Source organism: Acomys russatus, chromosome 13, assembly GCF_903995435.1.
Source record: "Acomys russatus chromosome 13, mAcoRus1.1, whole genome shotgun sequence".
NCBI classification, from domain to species: Eukaryota; Metazoa; Chordata; class Mammalia; order Rodentia; family Muridae; genus Acomys; species Acomys russatus.
In genome coordinates this window covers 54,625,282-54,639,985 of record NC_067149.1, presented here as the reverse complement: position 1 = coordinate 54,639,985, position 14,704 = coordinate 54,625,282, and the positions used below count along the sequence as shown (strand labels likewise).

Sequence of the window (14,704 nt, the reverse complement as noted above, 5' to 3'; positions counted from 1 at the left end):
TTATCCTCTCAATGTCCCTTAAGCAGAAAAGGGCGCCAAGACCACCCATGGCTCAACTTATTTTGTTCTCCCCATGGGCTTGGTAGGTTCCCAGGGCAGGAAGGAATGTGGCCATAAAACTGGGTCTCCTATGAACTCTATCTCCTGTGGGACTCTTTGGGTCAGTCACTAGGCATCCCTATCTCTAGTGGGAGCTGCTCTTTGCAGCTGGCCAGATTATCTCCTGTAGGCCTTTTTTTTTTTTTTTTTAACCTTTGTCCTAGTTACCCTGAAATCCAATTTTAGTTCTTTTGGTATCTCAAGCTGGAACTCTCAAACAAAGAAAAGTATACATCTTAAAGAGACATGCAGGGGTTTGGAGACACCATAAGCACAAATTCATGAATTACAGGAAAGAGAGAACTATTAGGTCAAAGAAAATAAAAGGGGTGCACACGGAAGGTCCAGGGTGCCACGGTGCTTAGTGCTCCCTGTGACTCCATCAGGCCGCCATTTCTTACTGGTGTTCAGCTCCCCAAATGCCATCATGTGTTGAATATGCCCAGGGACTCACTCACTCATCCCTTAAAGCCCCCAGTCTAATGCGTTCACTGGACACGTCCTCGCCGACACTCACAGTGACATGCTTTACCAATATCTTAGGCGTTTGTTTCTTAATCCAAGCAAAGGAACAATCAAGGTTAAGGGTCACAACAGCATAAAGATGGCCAGGGAGCGCGAGGAAGCTTGCACACATCACTAACCCTCATGAGGACTGAAATGAAGACACAAAGAGAGAAAAACACCCGGCCTCTAGTTCTGCATGAAGGAGCTTGGAAGTTTCCAGTTCATCCTGGTAATGTAGGGGCAAAGTTAATGCCGTATCCTATATGTAATTTATACTCTACAACTAATGATGGTCTCTATGAGAACTTGTCCCCTAGGTGTCCTACCCCTGCATTCTGGGATTGACACCTGCCACACTCTGCAGAAACTGCACGGGAACAATTAGTTACAGTTAAGGCCCGGTGATCCTCTGAGAGAAAACAACTTCCTTGAAGATTCGGCCTCCTGGACCCAACCTGCCTGAAGGTCTACATTCCTGAGACTCACGACCCCAGCTGATGGTATTGTCCTTACTTCCTTGTGACCCCCACCCCCAGTTACAGTCTTTCCTATAAACCCATTCCCCTTGACGCTCCGGGATCACTCTCCCATCCTGGTGCATCAGGAAGGACTGTGACCCCAGCTCTGAGCTAGAAATAAGAGATCCTGTTAGGGCGGGGGCGATAGCACACGCCTTTAATCCCAGCACTCCGGAGGCAGAGGCAGGAGGATCATTGTGCATTCAAGTCCAGCCTGGTCTACAAAGGGAGTCCAAGACAGCCAAGGCTACACAGAGAAACCTGTCTGAAATTTAAAAAAGAAAGAAAGAAAGAAAGAAAGAAAGAAAGAAAGAAAGAAAGAAAGAAAGAAAGAAAGAAAGAAAGAAAGAAAGAAAAGAAAAAAGAGACCCTGTTTATTTTGCATCCGTATCCAGCCTAGTGGTCTTTTTTGGGGGGGGTTCTCCTGATCTGGACATCGCGGCGTAAGAGTAACAAACACCAACGTGAAGCAGCGGGAAAGCAAACAGCTCTTCCTGACTGTGCGAGAGAGGTAAGGTCATAAGGGAGTAAAGAAGTGACAGGAACTTTGGCGTCCACCAGCAGAGCCACAAGGTCCCCAGCAGCACAGGAGAGGAAGAGCAAGAGCAGGAGCAGGGGGAATAGCGAGGTCCCAGACAGCCAGGCCTGGAGGTGCGGGAGTGTGTTTTGCAGAGTGACCAGCAGGGGGCGGGGGTCGGGAAGAGCCCTCGAGGTGCCTGAGGCTGCGGTTCCCTGCGGGGAGGGGTGGGTGACCTAAGGCCGGGAGTTTGGGTGAGCTAGGGGAAGAGCGGCTACACCGGAGCTGAGGCTGACAGTGGGGTTTGGGGCGCGTTGTGTAGTTTTCGCGCCATACACGTCTCGCGATGTTCGGGAACGGACTGACGTCATTGCACCGCTCAGTTAATTACGTTCAGAACACCATCACCACTCGCCGGTTCTGGTGGCGCAGGCCGGAAGGATTTGCTGAAGGAGGCAGAGGCAGGTGGATCTCGAGTTCCAGGACAGCTTGGGCTACACTTTTTTTTTTCTTTCCTCTAACGAAAATACCTGCAGCTACCTGACCTCATGAAATACACATATGCACTAAAATACTTTGACAATCGAAAAAACGTTCCCGGAACCTTCCGAAATACCACTTACCAACACAAGCTTACAAAAACTACTGAAAGTTTTTAGAGAATCCTTAACGGGCTCAGAGAATACTTAAAGGTCCATGGATACACATTAAATAGATTACAGGGTCTACAAAGATGTTTTAGATCACTTAAACTTTTAATAGTCATCAATAGAGTTCTCACACGCTGATGCAGCACTGACTGCGTATTATTCAGTCACAAGCTCAGGATGGGAACTTACCTTTGCTTCTCTTCTGGATGTGCACTTGTGCCTCTCCTTACCACGTCTCAAAGGCAGGAGGCTACTGCTGCTGCCTTACAGACACCTGTTTCCTTGGGCTTCGAAAATACAGATCTCAGGAAAATGGTAATATTAGTATACTTTCTTTTGTACACTCAAAACTCATATGCGTTTCTGAAAATCAAAAATCATAAGACCTGGTCCACTGGCCACAGATCAAATGAACTCCAGATAAGGGTACCTACCTGTTCCTGAAAATGGGAATTTACCCTGGTTATCAGATTCTTCACCTTCCCCCTGTTACTAGCAAATTTTAATTCTGTCCCTAGTCTATATTTGTCTCCACAGATTTTCACCTGGCTGACAGACTCCATTCGGGACTGCAAGCTGCTGAGCTCTGGACTTCCTGAGAGCTGATGTAGACCAGTGCAGCCAATGTGATTGCTCCCTGTCTTTCAACTGGATCTACTAATCAATTGCTTCCTATAGTTCCCCACTGCCTGCCCTCTCACTAGCATCTCAGCCTTCCTGAGCAGGGAGAACAATGCCCTGACGTCAGCAGGAAGAAGCTACAGAAGAAAACAATGCTGTCCTACCCCACCTGACAGGCTGTACTGCTCTGTCCAGAAGGGCTCCTGGCATAAGGGACAAGTGGGCCCCTCGTCCTGGTCCTCCTGCTTAGACTTTATGCCCCTCCCATGAACACAGCATAATCCTTTACAAAAACATACACCAACAAAGATTTGACCCGAGGACATAAAGACATGTGGGACTGTTGAGGCCTGCTGCTTTTGGGGAGCATAACTATAGCCACATCCCCTCAGCTCATTGCTGATGAAAAGAATCTGTATACAAGGTCAGGTTGACCACAAGCTATGTTTATGATCAGCATACCCCATGATTTATTTTTTTAATTAATTAATCTTTGTTTGGTTTTGTTTGTTTTGTTTTTGCTTTTGCTTTTCGAGACACAGTTTCTCCATGTATCCTTGGCTGCCCTGGACTCACTTTGCAGACCAGACTGTCCTTGAATTTACAGTGATCTACCTGCCTCTGCCTCCCTAGTGCTGGGATTAAAGGCGTGCCCCACAACTGCCCAGCCTCTAGCCTTGTTAATCAACAAAATTTCTCCAACCACAAGCCCCACCTGCCAGGCACACTTTCAAGGTTAGCTAGAACTTCTTGTTTGCCAAATAACATAAGCCTGAGCTGACCTTCCTGTTCCACCATCCCCACCCCAACCCCATATGAGCTACTCATGGTTGTCACCTTTAATACACAAAACAGCTTCCCTGCAAGGATTCAGTTCAGATCCCTAACTGGCCGCCTCCCGGAGCTCAGAAAATAATACTTTCACTTTAAGCTTCTGCGTCTGAAGTGAGTTTTCTGGGCTTCCACCCTGAACCCAACAAATTATGTCACTGAATCCCAGGACCTAGAATGTAAAAAAAAAATGTTTATAAACAGAAACAATGAGGTGACTGGGCTTCAGGGAGCACAAGCTCTAGAGTGCAGGTAAAGGGGACAGGAATAAAGTCCTGACTGAGGTCCTAGAAAAGACAAATGGTTGAATGGAGTAATCAATTCCACAGGACTTGAAAGGTGCGCACAGGGAGGAGGTGTAAATACTTAAAAAAAATTAAGACTGAAAGAAAGATAGGCTCAAAAACTGAATATCCCGTTTGTCAGGGACCCTCAGACACTGGGCACCTTCAGGCAAACAGCTTTTATTGTGTGTGAGGACTCAAGTCCTGATTGAGACAACCAGACCAGAACCTGACCAGACACAGCCCCACTTCATTACATATATTTTAATGGCTACTTTAACCCACAGGGTGGGTTTAAATGGCTGTTATATCAAGGAAGGGAGGACAGCTTAGTGACAGTTGGGAAGTGTCTGTACAAGCAAGAGCTTTGCCAAACCCTGTGGCTGCACTCTGGTTTTGGTGGCCCAGGCTCTCAGGGGGAGCCTACCACACACTGTACAGACTCTATGGAAAGGCTCCCCAGGAGAATGGAACAAGCAGCTAGAACGTCAGGGCTTGAAAACACAGCGGAACAGCTGGAACTCTCAAACAAAGAAAAGAATACACCTTAAAGAGATGTGTAAGGATTTGGAGACACCATGAGCACAAATCAAAGAACAGAATACACCTTAAAGAGATGTGCAAGGAATTGGAGAGACCATGAGCACAAATTTATGAATTACAAGAAAGAGAGGCTTCTAGGGTCAAAAAGATAAACAAACAAACAAACAAACAAACTTTTTAAAAAGCAGTGGTACACAGAGAAGGTTCCGGGTGGAAAGGTGCTCTTAGTGCTCTCTGTGAGCTACTGACTCCATCAGGCCGCCTCTCTCAGATCTTGACATCCCCAAAAACAACCAGGAAAATCTTGAAACCGCTCTAAAAACAAGAACAATTTTACATGTTACAGCTTGAGCTGGGTCGCCCAACAGTATCGGGGAGCGACACCGGGTGTTGGCCTGGGAAGTTTCCATAGGTTCTTTACCTCCCAGTGCCCCATAATCAAGGGGGTATCCTACTTAACATGAGGGGATATACTGGCCAGAGGGCTACAAAAAGACACCAAGACAACCCATGGATTAACTCTCTTTGTTCATTCACCATTTTGCTCAGGGAAGTGTAAATATTCCCAAGTGGGTGGCAGGGGAAGTGTGGCAGATCAGTTGCCATCAGATAATGCTATCTCTGGTGGATTTTTTTTTTTTCTTCCTTCAGCTGTGAGCTTGAATCTCCTTTACTTTTCAAATCACCTTTTCCTACCATTTAAGTCTGTTTCTTCAAAGAACTTAGTGACCTCTAAATAGGTGTCAAGGCCATTTGTGCTGGCCTGTTAGGGAACAGTATCTTGTTAGCTCATGCACTCCCCAGTAACTCCCTGCAGCCAGCTAATTGCCTGTGTCTTACATGGGGTTTAGCCAATGTTTAAAAATATTTTAGGCATCTCATTCTTTCAGTTTAGCTCTCCAAATGCCATCGCGTGTTGAATACCTCCAGGGACTCACGCATTCTCTTCTTTAAAGCCCATAGATCTAATAAAGTTCGCCAACACCCACAGTGACATGCTTTGCTAATATCTTAGGCGTTTGTTTCTTCATCCAAGCAAACGAATAATCAAGGTTAAGGATCACAACGGCATAAAGATGGCCAGGGAGTGCCAGAAAGCTTGCACACGTCACTAACCCTCATGAGGATTGAAATGAAGAGAGACAGAGAGAAAACACCTGGCCTCTAGTTCTGCTTAAAGCAGCTTGGAAGCTTCCACTTCATCCTGGTAATGTAGGGGCAAAGTTAATGCCATATCCTATATGTAATTTATATTCTGCCACTAATGATGGTCTCTATGAGAACTTGTCCTCTATGTGCCCTTCTTACTGGATTCTGGGAATGACACCTGCCACACTCTCCAGAAACTGCAGGGGAACACTTAGATACAGTTAAGCCCCAATGACTCTGACATAAAACAACTCCCTTGGATTTTAGCCTCCTGGACCCAACGTGCTGGAAGGTCAACAATCCTGAGACTCACAGCCTTCCCTGGAGATCCGTCCTCCACCCAACCGGCCTGAAGTGGATCTCGATCATCTCGGCATAACAGTAACAAACACCAACGTGAAGCAGCGGGAAAGCAAACAGCTCTTCCTGACTGCGCGAGAGAGGTGAGGCCATAAGGGAGTAAAGAAGTGACAGGAACTTTGGCGTCCACCAGCAGAGCCACAAGGTCCCCAGCAGCACAGGAGAGGAAGAGCAAGAAAGAGCAGGAGCAGGGGGAATAGCGAGGTCCTAGGCAGCCAGGCTGGAGGTGCGGGAGTGTGTTTTGCAGAGTGACCAGCAGGGGGCGCGGGTCGGGAAGAGCCCTCGAGGTGCTTTGAGGCTGCGGGTTTCTGCGGCGAGGGGTGGGTGACTTGAGGCCGGGAGTTTGCAGAATCCCGGGGAAGAGCAGCTAGGGAGGGAGGGGCTGAGGCTGACTGTGGGTTTTGGGGCGGAGTGTGCGGTTTTCCCTCCAAAGTCCATTCGCGGTGTTTAGGGAGGGACTGACGTCATTACCCCGCTCAGTTAACTACGTTCAGAACAGCATAAGCGCTCGCCTGTTCTGGTGGCGCAGGCCGGAAGGATTTGCTGAAGGAGGCAGAGGCAGGTGGATCTCGAGTTCCAGGACAGCTTGGGCTACACTTTTTTTTTCTTTTCCTCTAACGAATATACCTGTAGCTACCTGACCTCATGAAATACACATGTGCACTAAAACACTTTGACAATCGAAAAACCCTTCCGGAACCTTCCGAAATACCACTTACCAACACAAGCTTACAAAAACTACTGAAAGCTTCTAGAGAATCGTTAACGGGCTCAGAGAATACTTAAAGGTCCATGGATACACATTCAATAGATTACAGGGTCTACAAAGATGTTTTAGATCACTTAAACTTTTAATAGTCATCAATAGAGTTCTCACACGCTGATGCAGCACTGACTGCGTATTATTCAGTCACAAGCTCAGGATGGGAACTTCCCTTTGCTTCTCTTCTGGATGTGCTCTTGTGCCTCTCCTTACCACGTCTCAAAGGCAGGAGGCTACTGCTGCTGCCTTACAGACACCTGTTACCTTGGGCTTCGAAAACACAGATCTCAGTACAACGGTGATACTAGTATACTTCCTTTTCTACACTCGAAACTCATATGAGTTTCAGAAAATCAAGAGTCATAAGACCTGGTCCACTGGCCACAGATCAAATGAACTCCAGATAAGGGTACCTACCTGTTCCTGAAAATGGGAATTTACCCAGGTTTTGAGATTCTTCACCTTCCCCGATTACTAGGAACTTGTAATTCTGTCCCCAGCCTATATTTGTCTCCACAGATTTTCACCTGGCTGACAGACTCCATTCGGGACTGCAAGCTGCTGAGCTCTGGACTTCCTGAGAGCTGATGTAGACCAGTGCAGCCAATGTGATTGCTCCCTGTCTTTCAACTGGATCTACTAATCAATTGTTTCCCATAGTTCCCCACTGCCTGCCCTCTGACTAGCATCTCAGCCTTCCTGAGCAGGGAGAACAATGCCCTCACATTAGCAGGAAGAAGTTACAGAAGAAAACAATGCTGTCCTACCCCACCTGACAGGCTGCAATGCTCTGTCCAGAAGGGCTCCTGGCATAAGGGACAAGTGGGCCCCTAGTCCTGGTCCTCCTGCTTAGACTTTATGGCCCTCACATGAACACAGCATAATCCTTTACAAAAACATAGATCAACAAAGATTTGACCTGGGTGCATAAAGACATGTGGGACTGTTGAGGCCTGCTCCTTTTGGGGAGCATAACTATTGTTCCGGCCTGCCGGGTCTTCAGTGGGTACCTGTGGAGGGGCCAGACGAGTGGTGGGACAGGAGACACAAAGAAATGAGGGCAAGTCTGCAATCTGATCAAACTTCATTTATTGAGAACTTTCACAGAGTTAACATAGGCACAGAGTCATGGGTATTTGCATAAGTAAGGGTTACCATGGATACCTAACTCTGGAATGCTCCAGCAGGTGTCTACCTTTACAGCTGCCTTAATTGCAGAAGAGAGAAACTCCAGAGAGAAAAAGAAGTTGTGAAAATCTGGTTAGTCAGGAAAACGTTCCTGGAACTTTTGCTCGCAGGTAGCTGGCCTTTAATCTGATCTTACCAGTAGTCTTACTGGAAAAGCTAGTTTATAGCCAGAAAGGAGTAGCTTGGGGGGTGGGGGTGGGGTCTTAGAATGACCATTCCCAACAATAAACCACAACAGGTGTCTAACTGCCGAACCACGACAGGGTCAGCTGGTTTCTGGTAAATGGCAGACTGCTGGAGAAATAGGAACCTAGGCTCTGACAAGATGGAAGAACATTGGCCATGTAGCCCTCCCCTACAAACTATAGATCTTTTTTTGTGAGGCCCACCAGCCACATCCCCTCAGCTCATTGCTGATGTAAAGAATCTGTATACAAGGTCAGGTTGACCATAAGCTATGTTTATGATCAGCATACCCTATGACCTTATTTTTTTAATTAATTCACTAATATTTTTTTTTTCCTCAGGACAGTTTCTCTGTGTATCCTTGGCTGTCCTGGACTCACTTTGTAGACCATGCTGGCCCTGATCTCACAGTGATCAGCCTCTCTGTGCCTCTTGAGTGCTTGGAATGAAGGCATGAGCCACCACGGCCTGGCCCGTGGCCTTATTAATCAAAGAAAATTCTCCATGCACAAGGCCAGCTGCCCATCTCCCCCATGTCAGACACATTTTCAAGGTTAGCTAGAACTTCTTGTTTGCAAAATATCATGAGTCTGAGCTGACCTTCCTGTTCCACCATCCCCACTCCAACCCCATAGGAGCTAAATTCAGTTGTCACCTTTAATAGGCAATACAGCTTTCCTGCAAGGACTCGGGTCAGATTCCTAACTGGCCACCTCCTGGGACTCAGAAAATAAAGGTTTCGTTTTAGGCTTCTGCATCTGAAGTGAATTTTCTCGGCTTCCACCTCAAACCCAACAAATTATGTCACTGAATCCGAGGACCTAGAATTTAAAAGAGTGCTTATAAACAGAAGCAATGAGGTGACTGGGTTTCAGAGGTCCCAAGCTCTAGAGTGTAGGTAAAGGGGACAGGAATAAAGTCCTGACTGAGGTCCTAGAAAAGACAAATGGTTGAATGGAGTAATCAATTCCACAGGACTTGAAAGGTGCACTCAGTGAGGAGGTGTAAATACTTAAAGAAATTAAGACTGAAAGGGAGATAGGCTCAAAAACTGAATATCTCATTTTTCAGGGTCCCTCAGAGTACAGGACACCGGGCACCTCAGGCAAACAGCTTTTCTTGTGCGTGAGGACTCAAGTCCTGGCGTAGAGAACCAGACCAGAACCTGACCAGACACAGCCCTACTTCATAACATATATTTTAAGGGCTACTTTAATCCGCAGGGTGGGTTTAAATGGCTGTTATGTCAAGGAACCGAGGACACTTTGGGGACAGTTGGGAGGTGTCTGTACAAGCAAGGGCTTTGCCAAACCGTGTGGCTGCACTCTGGCTTTGGTGGCCAAGGCTCTCAGCGGAGCCTACCACACACTGTACAGACTCTGTGGAAAGCCTCCCTAGGACAATGTAACAAGTAGATAGAACCTCAGGGCTTGAAGACACAGTGGAGCAGCTGGAACTCTGAAACAACGGAAAGAATACATCTTAAAAGAGACGTGCAGGGATTTGGTGACACCATAAGCACAATTTATGAATTACAGGAAAGAGAAGACTCTCAAGTGAAATGAATAAATGAACCAACGAATGAATGAATAAATAGGTACATAAATCCATGAAAGGCGTTTATAGAGAAGGTCCAGGATATAAACGGTGCACTTAATGCTCTCTGTGAACTACTGACTCCATCAGGCCGCCATCTCTTCCCGGTGTTCTGCTCTCCAAAGGCCGTCATATGTTGAATATGCCGAGGGGCTCACCCATTCATTCCTTTAAAGCCCCCAGATCTAAAAAAGTTAACTGGACACGTCTGCAACCACACTCATACAGGCAGGCTTTGTGAATATCTTAGGTGTTTCTTAAATCTAAACAAACGAACAATCAAGGTTGAGGGTCACAACAGCATAAAGATGGCTAGGGAGCGCGAGAAAGCTTGCACACATCACTAACCCTCATGAGGACTGAAATGAAGACACACAGAGAGAAAACACCTGTCTTCTGGTTCTGCAGAAAGGAGCTTGGAAGTTTCCAGTTCATCCTGGTAACAAACACCAACGTGAAGCAGCGGGAAAGCAAACAGCTCTTCCTGACTGTGCGAGAGAGGTGAGGCCATAAGGGAGTAAAGAAGTGACAGGAACTTTGGTGTCCACCAGCAGAGCCACAAGGTCCCCAGCAGCACAGGAGAGGAAGAGCAAGAGCAGGACCAGGGGGAATAGCGAGGTCCCAGGCAGCCAGGCCTGGAGGTGCGGGAGTGTGTTTCGCAGAGTGACCAGCAGGGGGCGCGTGTCGGGAAGAGCCCGCGAACTGTGTGAGGCTGCGGTTCCCTGAGGGGAGGGGTGGGTGACGTAAGGCGGGGAGTTTGCCTGAGATCCGCGAAGAGCGGTTTGAGCAAGGCTGAGGTTGATAGTGTGGTTTGGAGCGTTGTTTGCAGTTTTCCCGTCACAGCCGTCTCGCGATGTTTGGGAACGGACTGACGTCATTGCAGCGCTCAGTTAACTACTTTCAGAAGTCGGAATTTACTCGCCGGCTCTGGTGGTGCAGGCCGGAAGGATTTGCTGAAGGAGGCAGAGGCAGGTGGATCTCGAGTTCCAGGACAGCTTGGGCTACACTTTTTTTTTTCTTTCCTCTAACGGAAATACCTGCAGCTACCTGACCTCATTAAAGACACACACGCACTAAAAACCTTTCACAACCTAGAAATGTTTCCTGAGCGTTGCTAAATACAAGTTAAGAAGAGAGGCTTCCAAAAACATTTAACGGCTTTAGAAAAATTTTAACAGTCTGAGATAATATTTAAAAGTTGATGAATACATATTAAATAGATTAGAGAGTCTAAAAAGATGTTTTAAGATAAAGTTTTAATATTCATCAATAGAGTTCTGATACGCTGATGCAGCACTGACTGCTTATTATTCGGTCACAAGCTCAGGATGGGAACTTCCTTTTGCTTCTCTTCTGGATGTGCTCTTGTGCCTCTCCTTACCACGTCTCAAAGGCAGGAGTCTACTGCTGCTGCCTTACAGACACCTGTTAGCTTGGGTTTAGAAAATATAGATCTCAGTACAATAGTGATATTAGTATACTTCCTTTTTTTTTTTAACGGTCTCTGCAGGATTTTAATGCTCAATTTTCACAAACAGGTTTATCTTATATTATGACTTACAGTAAAATGTACTAGGTTTTTAAAATGTGCATTACTCAGCCATCCTTCAAACTCTTTTCCAGTGTTTTAAAACCTATCACCAGGAGTTTCTACCTAATTAATGTTCTATTGTGTTTACATTTGAATTGTGTGTCTTAGAAACAAAGGAAATCCATGATATTTCGGCTAACCCACTGTATTTATAAAATGAAAGGCTGTATCAAAATACGTTTCACTGGAAAAAAATTAATAGAACAGACAATGGATGTACTCAAAATGCTCATTCGCTTTGGTAGACTTCAGTGTAGGACAGTTCTTAACAAGCGTATTTGCCCTTATTCCCCCAGCTCGGATCAGCTTCCCAGCTGTTAAGTCGTTTTACGGAATATTTATGATGTTGGTATCTGGCTCACTCCGCATCATCTTCGGCCAAGCTCTGAGCACATACAATTCTCTGACTAATGGTTGGAAGCTTGGTCAGAAGCATCCGGGACACTGGAGGTGGAAGGGTCAGCTGTAAGCAACACTTGGCGCAGCTGCTGAAGCTGCCCACACACAGCAGATGCATTTGTCAGGGGGTCTACACCTTTCTCGTAGTAATTACCTTGAGGTGTAATTCAAGTAATTACCTTGAGGTGTAATTCTCGTAGTAATTACCTTGAGGTGGTAATTCTTCACCAAACTGTACCTCCTCAGGGAAGAATTTCTGAACCACTTCAGCATCCAAGTCAGGTCACTTGGAAAGCCCAGGTCGCTCCTTACCAAGCTTCAGTTTCTTTCTTCGTTCTCGAAGCCTGTTCTTGATGTTGAGATCACTCCGCCTTTTGCGATCGAAGTAGATGCAGTGCCGGATGATGAAGAGGGCACCGCACACGCCCGCGGCCATGGCACTGTTCCGGCCCACTATCTATCTAGGCTCGGCTGGGGCGTGTGCCGGTCCGCGGGGGGCCTGCCAAGCAGCAGTTAGCTCTGACCGACCGGAGCAGGCCAGCTGCTCGCCTAGTACACTTCCTTTGGTAAACTCAAATTCACATGAGCTAAGTAAGCTAAAGACATGTAGCCAGGTGTCTGTACAAGCAAGGGCTTTGCCCAACCCTGTGGCTGCACTCTGGCTTTGGTGGCCCAGGCTCTCAGCGGAGCCTACCACACACTGTACAGACTCTATGGAAAGCCTCCTTAGGACAATGTAACAAGTAGATAGCACGTCAGGGCTTGAAGACACAGTGGAGCAGCTGGAACTTTGAAACAAAGAAAAGGATACATCTTAAAAGAGACGTGCAGGGATTTGGAGACACCATGAGCACAAATTCATGACTTACAGGAAAGAGATGACTCTCAGGTCAAATAAATAAATAGGGTACACAGAGAAGGTTCCGGGTGGAAAGGTGCTCTTAGTGCTCTCTGTGAACTACTGACTCCATCAGGCCGCCATCTCTCAGATCTTGACATCCCCAAAAAGAACCAGAAAAAAACTTGAAACCGCTCTAAAAACAAGAGGAATCTTTCATGTTATATAAGATTCTAGAGGGCCTGCACTCAGCAGTGTCATTATTAGTTAAAGGAAATAGTGTTTCACTATTATGGCCTGAACTCAGCAGTGTCAGTATTGCAAAGGAAATAGTGTTTCATTATTAGCTAAGGAAATGGAGTTTTTAAGTGAGAAAATATAAAACTACAGGTGGCTTGGACTCAGCTCCCATGAGGATAGCATTGTCAGCCAAGCAAGCTGCAGGCAGCCCATAACGAGCGCAAGCAAAGCTGTAGCAAACTAAGGAGAACAAGTTAAAGATTCTCTCTAGCCCCCATCTCAACCTTGCGCCTGGAATTTACTGCTCTTATCTCACCCTACTTAGAATTTACCACCCTAGACTCCCTATTGGTAGCCTAGCACTCTTTAACTAACTGTTGTCACTGAGTTTGACTTTTTGTAGAAGATATTTAAACCCTGAGTTTCTGTAGGACGGGGTCTTTCCATCTCCCCGGAGTTTGGTGGATGCCCACACATCGGATTAATAAATTCCTTTGCTTTTGCATCGAATCTGGGCTCTGTCTCTCAACTGGGCTTCCCGGGATAGACTCAGACAGCCTGAGTTTAGCACCCACAGTATCGGGAAGCGACCCCAGCTGTTGGCCTGAGAACTTTGTATAGGTTCTTTACCTCCCAGGGCTCCATAAGCAAGACGGAAACCTACTTAACATAAGGGGGCCTAATATACAAAGGGCTACAAAAAGGCACCAAGACAATCCATGGATTAACTCTCTTTGTTCATTCACCATTTTGCTCAGGAAGTGTCGAAGTGGAAGGTGGGGGGAGGGGCAGGTCAGTTGCCTTCAGATAATGCTATCTCTGGTGGCTTTTTATTTTATTTTTTAACTGCCGCCGTGAGCTTGAATCTCCTTTACTTTTCAAATCACCTTTTCCTACCTTTTATGTCTCTTTCTTCAAAGAACTTGGCGACCCTTAGGTAGGTGCCGAGGCCATTGGTGGTGGCCTGGTAGGGAACAGTATCTTGTTAGCTCATGCACTCCCCTGTTACTCCCTGGGGCCAGCTAATTGCCTGTCTTATATCAGGGTTTAGCCAATGTTTAAAAATCTTTTAGGCCTCTCATTCTATCAATTCAGCTCTCCAGATGCCATCATGTGTTGAATATGTCCAGGCACTCACTCACTCATCCCTTAAAGCCCCCAGTCTAATAAGTTCACTGGACATGTCCTCGCAGACACTCACAGTGACATGCTTTGCTAATAACTTAGGCATTTGTCTCTTAATCCAAGCAAACGAACAATCAATGTTAAGGGTCACCACAGCGTAAAGATGGCCAGGGAGCGCGAGAAAGCTTGCACACATCACTAACCCTCATGAGGATTGAAATGAAGATACACAGAGAGAAAACACCTGTCTTCTAGTTCTGCATGAAGGAGCTTGGAAGTTTACAGTTCATCCTGCTAACAAACTCCAACGCGAACCAGCGGGAAAGCAAACAGCTCTTCCTGACTGTGCAAGAGAGGTGAGGCCATAAGGGAGTAAAGAAGTGACAGGAACTTTGGCGTCCAGCAGCAGAGCCACAAGGTCCCCAGCACCCTGAGACCTTACCACACTTCCCTCAGCATCACACTAAAGATCTAATCTGCAGTTCCTCCTCCTGGAGCGTTGTGTCTGGTTACCTAGACAAAGGCCCAGGCACCGCTCAAGCAAACCGCGGGAGGGTTAAAGCAAGAGCAACAGGATGGGGAATAGCAGATTGCAGGCAGCCAGGCCTGGAGGTGCGGGAGTGTGTTTTGCAGAGTGACCAGCAGGGGGCGCGGGTCGGAAGAGCCCTCGAGGTGCGTGAGGCTGCGGTTCCCTGCGGG

The 14,704-nt window shown here is 46.8% G+C and overlaps 1 protein-coding gene, 1 long non-coding RNA gene and 1 pseudogene across 2 annotated transcripts in view; 2 read left to right on the top strand and 1 right to left on the bottom strand.

Annotated features, from left to right (window-relative positions):
* LOC127197511 (killer cell lectin-like receptor subfamily B member 1B allele C) overlaps positions 1 to 14,704 on the top strand; it is an 87,112-nt gene that overhangs the window by 27,089 nt on the left and 45,319 nt on the right. The window lies entirely within an intron of this gene.
* LOC127197512 (uncharacterized) lies at positions 1,598 to 10,500 on the top strand. The gene is made up of 3 exons (XR_007831690.1): positions 1,598 to 1,635; positions 6,163 to 6,224; positions 10,376 to 10,500. It is a non-coding gene; the product is annotated as an uncharacterized LOC127197512 (long non-coding RNA).
* LOC127196920 (mitochondrial import receptor subunit TOM20 homolog) lies at positions 11,719 to 14,214 on the bottom strand (annotated as a pseudogene).